This window comes from Canis aureus, chromosome 14, assembly GCF_053574225.1.
Source record: "Canis aureus isolate CA01 chromosome 14, VMU_Caureus_v.1.0, whole genome shotgun sequence".
In the NCBI taxonomy this organism is placed as follows: Eukaryota; Metazoa; Chordata; class Mammalia; order Carnivora; family Canidae; genus Canis; species Canis aureus.
Genome location: NC_135624.1, coordinates 3,172,899 through 3,187,780, shown reverse-complemented (window position 1 = coordinate 3,187,780; position 14,882 = coordinate 3,172,899). Strand labels below are relative to the sequence as shown.

The window sequence follows — 14,882 nt, the reverse complement described above, 5'->3', positions numbered from 1 at the left end:
CAGGACGGGGCTAGGGCAAGGATTATCTCCTAAAACTTAAAAAAAAAAAAAAAAAAAGACAAACTCAGTAATTAGTGATTTGTTCTTTCAACAAATTGCTCTCAGGAATTGACCTGGAGATAAACCCAGGCTGTCAACCTTCAAAGTCCACAGTTTCTCACACTTGCTGTATAGAACTAACTCACTTTTCCCTGTGCATTAAAATTATATTAAAACTAGCAAATATTTATTCAGCACGTACTATGTGCCAGGCACTGGGCCAAATGCTTTAAATGTATTAAGTCATTTAATTTGAACAGTAACTCAGAGAAGGTAGATAATTTACCTCAGGTCGTGCAGCTGATAAAGAGGTGAAGCTCCAAAGCACGCTGGCTCATTACTGATAACTACTGCCCCCAACTTTTTAAATGAATTAAACTCTTCACTAATTAGATTGGCCCCTTTTTATAGCTGTAACCGAGATTCCTTCTGAGAAAAGGAAGAACACTTAGAAGATTTTGCCTCTCTCTCTGGTTTTAAATCTACTATTTGCTTTCAAGCTTCCTGGGTATGTATCACATTTTATATGACATTGTAAGTGTGTTATGTCATTTATATGTGATTTATTATTTTACTGCTTTCCCCTTCTTCGTCCAAACTGAGAAAATACCAAGTCCCCCTTTATTTCAAAACTATACAACATGTGCTCTAGGCCTACTGCCAACCTGACATATTTGCATTTATATCCAAACATTTGAGACATGACGTGATGGGTGATTACCATTTTCAAAATAAACAATACCATTTCATGTGGTTGAGTTTACTGCTGATTTCAAGAACTGCTTGTGTTTTCAGGTCACCATCACTAACCAAAAGGCACTAAGGATAGGTGAAGGGTAGGGCGTGAAAAATAAACAGAACATGGGGCACATGGCTGGCTTGGTCAGTAGAGCATGAGACTTCTGATCTCAAGGTGGTGAGTTCAAGTCCCATGTTGCGCATAGAGCTTACTTAAAGAAAAAGAAAACACAGAACCAAGCATTTCTAGGTGTCTTAACACTGAGCAGGTTACTCCTATCCTGTCAGTGCCTCAGTCTCCTCATCTTTAAAGTGGGAATAAGAAATAGGCCTGGTTTTGTACGGATTAAATGAGTCCATATATATAAAGCACAGAGAACACTGAATGGCACATACTAAGGGCTCAGTAAGCTACTTGCTGTATTCTTATCAATATGCAATCAAACCAAGTAATGTAAAGTACACATTGTTCATTTTGTCATATTAAGCCATTTAACGCACATTAAATTGACCAGTATAATAGAATAATGACATGCAAATATATAACTTAAAAATACATGTTAGTATCTGAAAATATTGAAAACTCTTTCTTCAAAATGCAATGGCATGGCAAGTCACAAGCTGGTAGAAAAGATTTGTACAACCTATCTAATCTGTTATTTATATCTGACTATATGAACTCTTAAAAACTCAATAAGAAGAAGGCAAATAGCCCATCTGAAAATATGTGAAATATCTGAACAGTCACATCAGCAAAGAAGATATTTGGATGACAAATAGAAATATGAAGACATGTTCAACATTCTTAGTCATTAGAAAAATGCAAAGTAAAACCACAGTGAGGTTCCATGACAAATCCACTAGAAAAACTAAAATTAAAAAGACAGATATAACCAGATATTGGGAATATGTGGAGAAATGAAAACCCTAATACATTGCTGGTAAGAATACAAAATGGTGCAGCCACTCTGAAAAACAAATCGCCAGTTTCTCATGAATTCAATATACGTTTGCTAAATGATGCAGCACAGGTGACCAGCTGTCCTGGTTTCCCAGAACTGTCCATGTTTGAGCACTGAAAGTTCTGCATCAGTCCTAGAGAGATTGAGAGATTTCATCTTGCCACCAGCAACCCCAATCCTTAGAATTTACCCCAAAGATAGGAAAACACATTCACACAAAGACTCATACTCAGATGCTCATAGAAGCTTTATTTATTTATTTATAAAAGCTAAAAACAGGATACAACTCAAATGTCCACACACTGATGAATGAAAAATAAACTGTAGTGCATCCACACAATGGAATACTACTCAGCAATTAAAGGTTGAATCTTAAAATAATTATGTTGAGTGAAAGCAGCCAGATACAAAAAGACCATATACTATATGATTCTATTTATGTGACATTCAGTAAAGAGAAACAGTATATGACAAAAAGCAGATCAGTGGTTCCAGGGCCTGGGGGTGGGTAAAGATCAGCTACAAAGGGACACAAGGGAAATCTGGGTGGGTGGGTGGATGATGAAAGTGTTTATATCACAAGTATGGTGGAGGTCACATGACTCTATGCATTTGTCAGAACTCATCAAATTGTCCCCTAAAAATAATTAATTTTATTGTATGTAAGCTATACTTCAAAAAAGCTATTTGAAAGAAACCAAAGGAATGGGGGAAAGAATATTGTATACAGACCAACATAAAACCAATATGACAATATTAATACAGGCAAGATAGATTTTTTTTTAAAAAATGCAGTGGCAGTGAAACAAGAAAAAAAGGTCAGTGCATGGAACCCATATTAATAATGTTTCTCGCTGGGCACTTAGAGCTGCTTGCATTTGAAGAGCAGGAACCAGTTCTAGCTGGGAAGTGGACTGATGCTTGCGAAACAGTTCCTTTCATGTATGTGCATAGGGAGATTTTTGTGCTGGGAAACAGAAGTTAATTCAATCTGAACAGATTCCATGAAGCATTTAGGGGCACAGAAAGAATATTTTTTAAAAAATACAACAACTTGGACTTTTGTTTTCACATTTTTTCTCCTCTCCATGGGACAATGAGTCTTTTCATTTAGCCTTAGCAAGATGGTGGGGAAGGAGAGAGAGGAGATCGCTCTGACCCTCTCAGCCTTGGGTTCTTCTAAGCATCACCATTCCAAGTAGATTGTCAAGCGAGTGGAATCCCACCAAAGCCAGCAGGATGTGCTGTGGGCCTTGAAAGGAGAGGCCTGCCCCTTTTAGAATACCCCATGTGACCCCAGTTAGGTAACTTATCCCTCTGGGTTTTAATGAGTCAGCTGTCAAAGGAGAGATGTGGCTTGCGAATGCTTCTTGGCCTACAGCAGGCCACAGGCCAGCACAATCCTGCCATCCTAAAGTAGCCTGGACATAGCTTTCTACAAGGTGGTAAACTGCCTCTGGACAAGAATAAAAAGAGGGTAGGCCATTCATACTTAAGTGCCTGCTATGTGCCAGGGCATTTTGTATATTATCATCTCATTCGATCCCTACAATCAATCTGTCAGGTGAACAAGTTTCCAATTTCATGAATGAGACACTGAGATTCACAGATGGGCACTCTCCAAGGCCTGAGAGCTAGCTAAGTGGCAAAGCCAAGCTCCTCTCCCCACCATCTCTCAGGCCAGAGGAACTCAGATTCTTGTCATAGCTGGGTGCCTGCCTCCCTCCACACTGGTCCCTTGGCCTAGAAGTTCTACATTAATTAAAATTGCATTCATTCCTCAAGGCTCAGCTCATTGTGTTACCCATTCTCTAAAATGTTCTCCAATTTTCCCAATTAGGATTGACTTTTCTATACACCGCTAACAATGGGTTCATTGTCTGCTCTAGCACTTGGTTTCTTTTTCTTGCTACCAGATCTGTCTCCCTGACTGGTCTGTGAGCTGTTCCTTGGGACCTTGTCATTACTGTATCACCCATGTGCTGGGGGCTGAATTTTATAAATATGTTTTTAGAAAACAGACAGACAAATGTTGAATAAACACATTTACTGACCAATAAAAGACCAATAAATGTTGAATCAAACTGGCCCCAGTTCTGCAGCTAACAACTGCCAAGTCCTAGCTCTTGTCTTTCTCTGTAGTTTATTTGCCTGAATATAGGTGGCCCTGATGGCTATCTCCTATGATGGGAGGATTCTCTCCCTCAAATTTCTTGGCCAAGTTAAATATGTAATTTTAAAAGGATATAGGTGAAATATCAAATATTTAGTCATAATAACTAATCAACTTAGTCACAAATGCACATTCAAAACTGTTTAAGTTATAAAACAATATATCACTGTGGAAATATGGTTTTTTTCATTAAAAATGTTTCATTAAACAATGTTTTCAAATGCTTGCCCTTTAAGCATCACTATTCTGTCAACACTAAAGATACTTTTTGAGTCTTCTAACCTCTTCACTTGGTCTAAGTTGTCTGAGATACAGCACTTTCCAGACCCATAGCTGACGCTATCACTGGAGGTTTTATCTCCCGTCAGCAGGTGCCACTTATGTAACATGAGGACAGTATATGTCCTGGAGGCCCAAAATCACCATCTCAGCAACTTAGTTATTCATTGTGTTGTTCTTTAAAGGATTGTATCCAGCATCATCCAATCCTTGCAGAATTGTGAAATTCTGCCCTCAAAAATAATTAGAAAATTTGAGTTAATTTTTATTCTTTTGATGTGTATCTATACATATCTAAAACTAGCACATTGATTGAGAATGTTTTGTGTATTTGAGATTGTTTAATTGTGTTTTGTGATTTGAGAATGTTTAATGTACCTTCCCCAAACAGCAGTTTGTTCAAAATATTTGCTAGAGTCCCTGTTCTTTGAGAGCCTTTGCAAGGCCTCAAATATAGGGCAATTTCTTCTTTTTCTAAGGAATAATTTTTTTGGGGAAAAAAAACCTTTCCTTCATATTTTGGTATATATGATCATTCCTTCCATATCTTTTTTTCCCTTCCATGCACTCAAGCACCAAGTCCTGCCATTTTTTTCTCCATGATGTCACTCATGTCTTCTTCCCTTTCCATACATACCAAGGTCACAGCCCTAGAACTTTATTCCCATCAGAGAGACCACTGGCAGTTATCCTCCAATTTCTTCCTTCCTCTCTTTTCTTAGTACTACCCCCACTTTTTTTTTTAATTTTTTTTCAATTTTTATTTATTTATGATAGTCACAGAGAGAGAGAGAGAGAGAGAGAGGCAGAGACACAGGCAGAGGGATAAGCAGGCTCCATGCACTGGGAGTCTGATGTGGGATTCGATCCCGGGTTTCCAGGATCACGCCCTGGGCCAAAGGCAGGCGCCAAACCGCTGCACCACCCAAGGATCCCCTACCCCCACTTTTTAACCAGACTTGTGACAGGCTGGAATAAAGACCATGGCTCCCAGTTCTCCCTTCTTGCCTTTGTGACTACATGCTGGCCAGGGGATGGCAGTGGACATGGTATGTACAACTTCTGAAAAGCATCCTAAAGGAGGGATGGGAACGACCTCCTTGCTTTTCCCCTTCCTCCTGGCTGGAATGAGGACATCGTGGCTGGATACCCAGCAGTCATTTTGAACCATGATCCACGATGGAAACAGAAGCCGTGCTACATGGTAAGGCAAGGCACAGGACTGTGGGTGCCTGACCCCACCCTCACCCTGGACTCACTGCCTCCAGGCTTCTAGAATGCAAGACAGAAATCAACTTCCTTCTTTAAGCCACTGTTATTTCAGGGTTTTTTTTTGTAAGGTGGAATTGAACATTCGTCCTAACGAATAGACTATTTCTAAGTCTCTCCTACTGAATCCATCTAGCACCAGGGCTGAATTCAATCTTCCCAACACACTATTGTGCTAATCAGACTCCTGCTCAAAAGCTGCCAGTGACTTCCAACTTTCACGTGCCTATCGGATAAAATCTAGATTCCTTAGTTTAGCATTCAAAGCCCTGTCACCTGGCCCTGTGTTGTAATGCTACACTGCCCCACCTACCCCACCAAAACACACACACACACACATACACACAGACACACACACATTAACCCTTCATCCAGCCCCACCCCATAACCTTACACAACGTCTTTTACTCTCTGCTGGTTGGATTGAGTTGATAACAACTGACATGTGGGTAGGTAGTCACTCCCTCTCAAAATGAACTGATGGAAAGAACCCAAATGATACACTGTGCTGGAGTCATACATGAGATATTATGCAGCAAGAAAAAAGAATGAATTACCACTTCATGCATTAACATCATACATGTACAAACATATTATTGAACAAAATAAAATTCAAAATAGATAAAACTAATCTACTATCATAGGAATCAGGATAGTGGTTACACTTAGGTGTCAGTGCATAGAAAGAGGCATGAAGGGAGTTTGGGGTCCTGAAAATGTTCTATTGATTCATCAGAATGCTGATTACACGTTCATGAGAAATAATCCTGCTGTATCCGTGCTTTGTGGCATCCGAAGTCCCATAACCTGGCCTTACGCTACAATGCTAACCTCAACAATTCCCCCCAGCCATCCCCTCCCCGACACACATACAAACACACACATATACCAGCAGACACATGGGGCCAAGACTGGAACCCAGGTCCCTCAGGTGCCCAGCTCAGTGTGTTCTGGGTTGTACCTCCACTGCCTCTCATCACTGACATCGTCATTACCACCAATTCGTGACAACAGCTCAAGCCTCTGGAATCAAGCCCAGCCCTGCCTTCCTCTCTGAGTCCCCTCCAGGATCCTGTCAGGTAAGGCAGCAATGGCTGTCTGCCAAGCCACATGGCAGGGTTCAAAGATGACCTCACAGTCTGGAGCTCCAAGTGGCAACTGGTCCCTTGGAAGTGCCTCTGGCGCTGTTTACTAGCAACAGTGACGACATGCTCCACTTTCCATGGCACTTCAGCCTCCATCTCCCCATGACCCTCCTGAGCTATTCTCATATGCACATTAAAGAGGGCAGCCCTCCTGAGCATCCCTAAAGATGGGGAGTCCCGGGGACATGGGTGCTGCAGACCAGAGAGCAGTGAGTCCTGAGGAAAGCACTTAGAGACTCTCTTACCCACTTGACTGGCCTTAAACTCAACCACCCACCCCTCAGTCTTAGCACGTCCGCTGTCACTGCCTTCCCAGTTTCACACCCAACACCGTGTGCTTGCCAGCGTTTACACCCATCACACCCTTTGGCCTGCTTTTCCTGAGACCTTGAGCCTGTCTCTACCACTTTCTCCAGCCACACCCCTGCCTTACTCCTTGCCTTCTTTTAGGCACCAGTCACACCTGTTTCGAGGAAAATTGTGGGATTTCCTTCTAGAGCCTCCAAAGACCCTCTTATTGCTTTTCTATCTTTCAAGAAGCAATCATCTATTTCCTTTTCTTTAAATTATTTTTAAAGATTTTATTTATTTATTCATGAGAGACACACACACAGAGAGAGAGAGAGAGAGAGGGAGGCACAGACATAGGCAGAGGGAGAAGCAGGCTCCATGCAGGGAGCCCGATGTGGGACTCGATCCCAGGTCTCCAGGATCACACCCTGGGCGGAAGGTGGCGCTAAACCACTGAGCCACTGGGGCTGCCCACCTTTCTTTAAATTTTGAGCCACATTACTCAAGCCACATTACAACCACCTCTTGCTGAACAGAGATACATAGTGTTCGCTGATAAGAGCTTAGGGCCTGACAACCATATGAAGGTATCTCAGAGGGGGACTCTGCTATGGCATCTCCAGTGAGTGAGCTCAGGCCACAGTGGCTCCAGTTTGCTTGTGTCTGGATGCTAGGGGCAAGGTACCCTGGAGCCCTGGTTTACAAAAGAGTCCTGGCAGCTGGGAGGCCTGAGGCTGAATTCTACTGGCAGGAATAAAAGTATGAACAGGTAGTAAAGAGCCACAGATCTCTGCCTTCCCAAGGGGATTCTAAGGCACCAAACTTCACTGTCTAAGAGGAAACTTTCCAGGCCATAAATCCATTTTGGTATCTTGATATGATCTTATGACAGTGTCCCTGAGAAAGCAGGCAAGGAGAGCTATGCAGGAGTGGAGTCCAGAATGGAAAACCCCAGTTAAACACATATGATTATCTGTCATTTTCATGTATCTGTGATGAGGCTATCTTCCTGAGTTGGGGAGGTGGTGAGTGCTCACAGGAACTCCTTGCTTTCCCTGGAAAGAGGGGTCATGAAACTCACTACCTAGCGTTAGGATGTGCCTGGAACTGTTCGAAGGACTTTAATTCTCACAGCCCTGCAGGTATTACCAACCCCATTAGACAACTGAGGCATAGAGTAGTTAAGTAACTCCAAGGTTACCAACCTGTGAGCTTCACAGCTAGCGTTTGAACCTCGGCAGGCTAATTCCAGACTCTGTGCCCTTGACCACCAGCCCCCACGACCTCCCTTCTCCTGGAAGGCCCATTCGGTGCACTGGGTGCAGCTGCAGCCTGGCTCCCTGATTTATGACAATTTGAAACCCAGTCAGTCGGGTTAGCTCAGAGTGGCTGTCTGTCCGAGGATCTACCTTCCCACGGTCCCATCCTGGAGCCATGAACCACACGGAGTCCGCAAGCCTCTGTCCCCTCCGCAAACCGTCCTGGCGGTTTCCAGCGACTCGCACACAACGCCCTCCCCTTTCTGTCCCTCCTCCACAAAGGAGAGACACCGCAGGGGACCGAGGCCCAACACAGATGCCGCGGCCGGCCGGGGGGCGAAGCCGACTCACGCCTCACGGCCGCCCCACGAGTCTGTCTCCCCGGGGCCGCGGGAGCCGGGCCCGGAGTCCCCGCGGCGGGACACAGCGCCCCCGCCGGGCCCTGCAGGACGCCGGCCGCGCCGGGAGCCGAGCCGGGAGCCGAGCCGGGAGCGCGCCCGCTGGGCCGCGGGGGGGGGGGGGGGGACCCCGTTAGTCCGCCGCCGGCCCGCGCGCGCCCAGCCGGGGCCGCAGCTCCTGGCGCGCGTCGGGGCCGCTCGGGGGCCTGGTGCAGGCGGCGCGCGGGGCCGCGGCGGCGGGGGAGGGTGTGCGTGCGCCGGGCCGCCCCAGCTCCGCGGGCCCCTCGGTGGGCCCCGGGGGCAGCGCCTCCCGCTCACCTGCAGCCGCCCGCGCGGGCGCGGCGCCCCGGGGCTCGGTCGTCGGCCTCCCGAGAGACGCGGTCCTGCCCCGGCGCTGCTCGCGCGAGCGCTGGAGGAACCCGAGCCGCGGCCGCCGTCTCCTCCCTCGCCGCTTCCTCCAAGTCCCATCCCAGAGCGCTCCCTCGCTCGGCTGCCTGCGCGGCCCGGGGCCAGGGCGGGAGGGCGGCGGGCGGCGGCGGCGGGCGGCGGGCGGGCGGCGGGAGGCGGGAGGCGGCGCCGCGGCGAGGCGAGGCGAGGCGAGGGTGGGGAGCGGGCGGCTGGAGGAGGGCTGTCGTCCTCGGGGACCGGGCGGCGCGGAGAGGGGGCGGCCGCGAGCGCAGCCCCACCCCGGCCGGGCGCCCCGTCTGCTGCCACCCCGCTCCTCTCGGCCCCTCCGCAAGCCCAGGCGGGATTCGGACTCTGGGGGTCCGGACGGAGGCTCGGAACAACAGAGGCTTTGAGGGACTTGGCGGGGGGGGGGGCACCTCCGGAGGGCAGGGAGGCCTGGCAGGGGTACTCTGACCTGAACTTGAGGTCATGATCTGCAGGAGGCATCCATCCACGATGGTGATGAAGAAGAAATGGCGAGAATGGGATAATTGGTGACAAGTGCCAGGCCCTGTCTTGGCAGCGCCCAGAACACCCCACCAGTGCCGGTTCGTATTAACAGAGCATCCACTGGCCAGGGACCAGGCCGGGCCTCTGGGGGTGAAAGTCGACCTCTGACAGGACTTTTGAAGATATTTGCAACTTTATAAGGTGGGAGAACATGACCTTAGGGGTCCCTGCAGAACATAGGAGGGATGCAGATGACAGGATTGGTCAGCGGCAGGGAAAGGGGCTGGCAAGCCACTCCACACACTGCATGCCGCTCCTGACCAGCATGGGTGAGTGGGCAATGTACACCAGGCCAGCACATCTCCTAATAATGGCTCCAAAATTCTATCTCCAAACCACTAACTCAACCCACCCAGCTCAGGTTTTAACAAGCTACAGGAGAAAGGCAGCAAAACTAATGAGTTTCAAAACCTTTGGAGGTGCCAGGGTCTGATAATTTAAGTGCTCTTGGCTGCCTTAACTCCTTTTACTGCCTTGCCTAACCATCACTCCTATTTTATGATCGAGGTGCTTTCTGGAATATAAATGAACACCATGTACAAAATCAATTCCTCAGAAAAGCTCCAGGAGTGGGATTTAAAAATTCCAGCCATAAAGCAAGGGGTTAACACACTCAGCCATCAGGCAACTCCATGGCGCCATATGCAGAGAAAAAAGTCTTGGATTCATGTTCCCTTGTCTCCCTAATCTGCACCTTAGGCCCACCAGGCACTCTTGGCTACCCAGCCAATCAGAAATAGTTTCTTTGTGTGTCTTTGGGAGGAGGTAGGTAGAGGTCAGAAAGCAAAGAAAGTCTTCAGGAAATGTTTGGTCTCTGAAGTCTTGGATCCCACAGAAGAAAATTCTTCCTGAGTCTGGGCCAGTGAAAATCCCCTAGGAGCTGGGAAGGTTGAGTTGCAGTTTATGGAAACTTGCATTTAAAATGTGTTGCCTTATTCCAAGACACCAGTATGATCCAGTAATTTACTGAGAAAACAATAGCAATTCCAAAATCCTTCCAAATTTGAAGGAATTGTAACTGAGTAACTGGTTCCAGGGACTCCAGTATATGCCAACTAAAATGGGTGTTTTTCTCCAGGGAATTCTATCAGAATTCTTCAGAATATGAATCTCTGTACATAGCACTCCTGGGGCCAAGTCAAATAGGTTAATGAGTTGTTCTACCTTGTGGAATGATCTTCAGTTCAGATCTGCCAGAAAAAAATGAAGCAAAAGTGAGCTCAATGTCTTGAAATATCAAATCAGAAAAAATAATTCCTTAACTTCCCTGTTACCTTCTAGGTGAATGCAATTTGATAACAGAGGCTCTTGGGGAAAGCCCAGATTTGCCCTTTCTGCCAGAGGCCTTGCTACCAGCATAGTGTGCAGAGAATCTTATTCAGAAGTATGGGTTTAAGATTTTCAGTTCTCATGCAGGCAATTGTATAAGTAGACAAGAATGAGGGCATATAGTATCTGAAAGTTCAAGAGTTAGTTGAAATGGATAAATTAAAAATTTGTTAAATTTAAAAATTTAATTAAAAATTTAAAATTAAAAAATGTTTAAATTCATTACACCTTATAGCTATACAGGGTTCAAATCTCAGTTCTGTATTTCCACATGTGGTCTATTGTGGAGTTAGGACTGGGGTGGGGGATATCATTTGACCTAGGACTCACATTTGTGATTAACCTCATAGAGACTTTTAACATATGAATTCATCTGTTCCTTATAAACATTAAAACTTTCTGTTTTGTTATGGTTTGATTGAAACAGACTGAGACTATTAAATGAAAGGGGACCAGAAACCAAAGTGCAGACAGGTTGGTTCACAGACCTATAACCCAAAATAAACCTTGTACTGAATGGGTGAGGAGAAATGTAAAATTGCAGGTTTACCTCCCTTGCACTGTTTCTCAAGGTGATTGATGATGCTTGAGTCCCATGTAAACTGTTGGCACTCCCCATTCTCTCATCAAGGAGAAGGGCAGGATGTCTTACATAGGAAAGGAGACATTTCTCCTTTGGACCAGCTGCCAACTGGTTGGGACTGGAGGTTCAGATGGGAGCATTGCAAGGCTGTGGTTGGGTTTGTACTCCAGCCCAGGACAATGCTTCCTCCTGGATGCCCCATCAACATAGACAACTGGTTCCATGTCCAGGAGATCCTCCTTGAGGACAAGCTGACTGATGGTACTGTTGTCCAGTACCAGTGAAATGATTTCTAAAAAAAAAAAAAAACAAAAACAAAAACATTCCACCTTGGAAAGATAAGATGAAAGTGATCAGGAAAAAAAACTATAGCAAGTCAAAATTTTATTTAGGAAAACAATATACACTTCAAAGAGGACTCAAATGTTTTTATGTGATCTTGAACTCGGATCTTTTGCTCCTGAGGCCAGGGACCAGGAGCAAATATTTTCTTGTTTTCAGATATTGCCCTATGCCATCCCATAGAAGGGAACTGAACCTGGAATTTAGAGCCTTATAATGTTTGCAAAATCAAGTTGATGAGGCTACCTATTAAAAATGAGATGAGATAATAGCACGGGCTGGGGAGTTTTAACATATAGGCAAGAGCAAGTGGAAATCTGACTTGTTCTCTTGGATATCATCAAGGCTAAAACATGGCCTCTCTTCCTGGAGACTAATTTCCCCTTTTGAGTGGAAGATGGACCTGCTATGCATGGAAGTGTCAGTCACTCCACTGCTTCTTTCATTCTTAAATCTAGGAATTGGCACAAAGAGGTCTGCTGTTAGAAGCCAATAGCCTCATCCCTGTGACACTCAATTGACTACCTTCACTCAATGCTGTTAATAAATTGATGTCTACATTGGTTGCCTGGTGTGAAATCAGACTGCATATTGCAATACTTGGGCAATACCATGTGTATCTGTCCTAAAAATTCTCCAGGATGCTGGCAGAGCTCAACAATGGCAACTCAAGAATAACAAAATATCTGAAGTCAGGACTTTTACATGTTCTCTCTTGCTGAAGAAAATAGCTGGGATGTGGTTATTACCGGGGTTCAACAAAAGGGGAAACGCTACAGATGGTCCAGTGGAAAGAATAAGGCAATGCACTGCGGAGAGTCACAATAAATCATAAGATGGAGAAAAATAAGACATAGTGAATAAAGTGAACAATTTCGTTGGGAGAGCAGTCTTTGAAAAGGAGCAATGGAAATGTCTTGACTCATTTAAAATGAGAATTGACAAAGCAATTACCAAGTACAGAAAGTGCCAAAACATTACTGGCTACCCGTATACTATATGTGAACAAAAAGAGATTGAGAAGAGGATGCAATAACCAAAGTTTTAAACAGGTGAAAATGTATTCTAGTTAGAGTAAAATGTCTAAGACAGCCTGGCATCCCTGGTCAGGCCTAATGAGAGAGCTCTGACTAGCACTGCTTCACCTTTAGCTCCAGCCTATGCGTGGGGGCAGAATAATGTTGTCAGAACCATTTCTGAAAATCAATTACAGGCATACCTCAGAGATACTGTGAGTTTGGTTCCAGATCACTGCAATAAGGCAAGTATCACAATAAAGGGAGTCAAGTGAATTTTTTGGTTTCCCAGTGTATACAAAAATTACATTTTTAAAATATTTTTATTTAAATTCAATTTAGTTAACATACAGTGTATTAGTAGTTTCAGGGGTAAAATTTAGTGATTCATCAGCTGCATAGAACACTCAGTACTCATCATATCAAATGCCCTCCTTAATGCCCATCACCCACTTACCCCACCCCCTCACCCACCTCCCTTCCAGCAACTCTCAGTTTGTTCCCTATAGTTGAAAGTGTCTTACAGTTTGCTTCCCTCTGTGTTTTTATCTTATTTTATTTTTCCTTCTTCTGTGTTTATCTGTTTTGTTTCTTAAATTCTACATATGAGTGAAATCATATGGTATTTGTCTTTCTCTGATTTATTTTGCTTAGCATGATACCTTCTAGTTCTATCCACGTCATTGCAAAGGGCAAGATTTCATTCTTTTTGATGGCTGAGTTATATTCCATTGTATATATACATCACATCTTCTTTATTCATTCATCTGTTGATGGATCTGGGCTCTTTCCATAGTTTGGCTATTGTGGACATTGGGGGTGCATTAACTATTATTAACTTTGGGGTGCATGTGCCACTTCAAATCACTGTGTTTGTATCCCCTGGATAAATACCTAGGAGTGCAATTGCAGAGTCGTAGGGTAGCTCTATTTTTTAACTTTTTGAGGAACCTCCACACTGTTTTCCAGAGTGGCCATACCAGCTTGCATTCCCACCAACAGTGCAAGAGGGTTCCCCTTTCTTTGGATCCTTGCCAACATCTGTTGTTTCCTGACTTGTTTAATTTTTTTTAAAGATCTGATTTACTTATTTGGGAGAGAGAAAGAGTACAGGAGAAGAGTGAGAGTGAGAGGGAGAAGCAGATTCCCTGCTGGACACAGAGCTTAACATGGGACTCTATTCCCAGGACCCAGATTATGACCTGAGCCGAAGGCAGATGCTTAACCGACTAAGCTACCCAGGCACGTCCTGACTTATCAATTCACACTGTAGTCTATTAAGTGTGCAAAGCATTATGTCTGTACAATGTACATAACTTAATTTATTTTATTATTATTATTTTTTTACATAATTTAAAAAGATTTTATTACTAAAAAATGCTAAGCATCATCTGAGCTTTCAGTGAGTTGTAATCACTGATCACAGGACTCCAAAAGCACAAATGACTGAAGAAAAAAATAGATAAATTAGAATTCATCAAAATTAAAAGCTTTTGTGCTTCAGTGGACACCATCAATAAAAGGCCACCCACAGAATAGGGAAAGTCTTTTGCAAATCATAGATGGATAAGAGACTTGTATCTGGACTATATAAAGGATTTTCATGCTTTAATAACAAAAATGCAGCCCAATTTATAAATGGTCAAAGTTTCTGAATAGATATTTCAGCAAAAAAAGATATTCAAAGACATCCAAGATCTATAAAGAACTTATTAAACTCAACACCCAGAAACAAACAATCCAATCTTGAAATGGGCAAAAGGCATGAACAGAAATTTCACCAAAGAAGACATACACATGGCCAACAAGCACATGAAAAAATGCTTCACATCACTTGCCATCAGGGAAATACAAATCAAAACCACAATAAGATATCACCTCACACCAATGAGAATGGTGAAAATTAACAAGACAGGAAACAACAAATGTTGCTGAGGATGTGGAGAAAAGGGAACCCTCTTGCACTGTTGGTGGGAATATAAACTGGTGCAACCACTCTGGAAAACTGTGTGGAGGTTCCTCAAAGAGTTAAAAATAGAGCTACCCTACAACCTAGCAACTGCACTACTGGGTATTCACCCCAAAGATACAGATGCAGTGAA

The 14,882-nt window shown here is 44.3% G+C and overlaps 1 protein-coding gene across 7 annotated transcripts in view; it reads right to left on the bottom strand.

The window, feature by feature from the left end:
• The window catches only part of MATN2 (matrilin 2), a 145,899-nt gene extending 136,841 nt beyond the window's left edge, over positions 1 to 9,058 (bottom strand). For 4 of the 7 annotated variants that reach the window (XM_077846684.1, XM_077846685.1, XM_077846686.1 and 1 more), the window contains exon 1: positions 8,872 to 9,055. The gene's annotated coding sequence lies outside the window, so the exon portion shown is untranslated. Of the gene's footprint in view, positions 1 to 8,871 lie in introns of all 7 variants that reach the window. The other 3 variants (XM_077846690.1, XM_077846689.1, XM_077846688.1) reach the window with 3 other exon arrangements.
• Between the last annotated feature and the right edge of the window lie 5,824 nt (positions 9,059 to 14,882).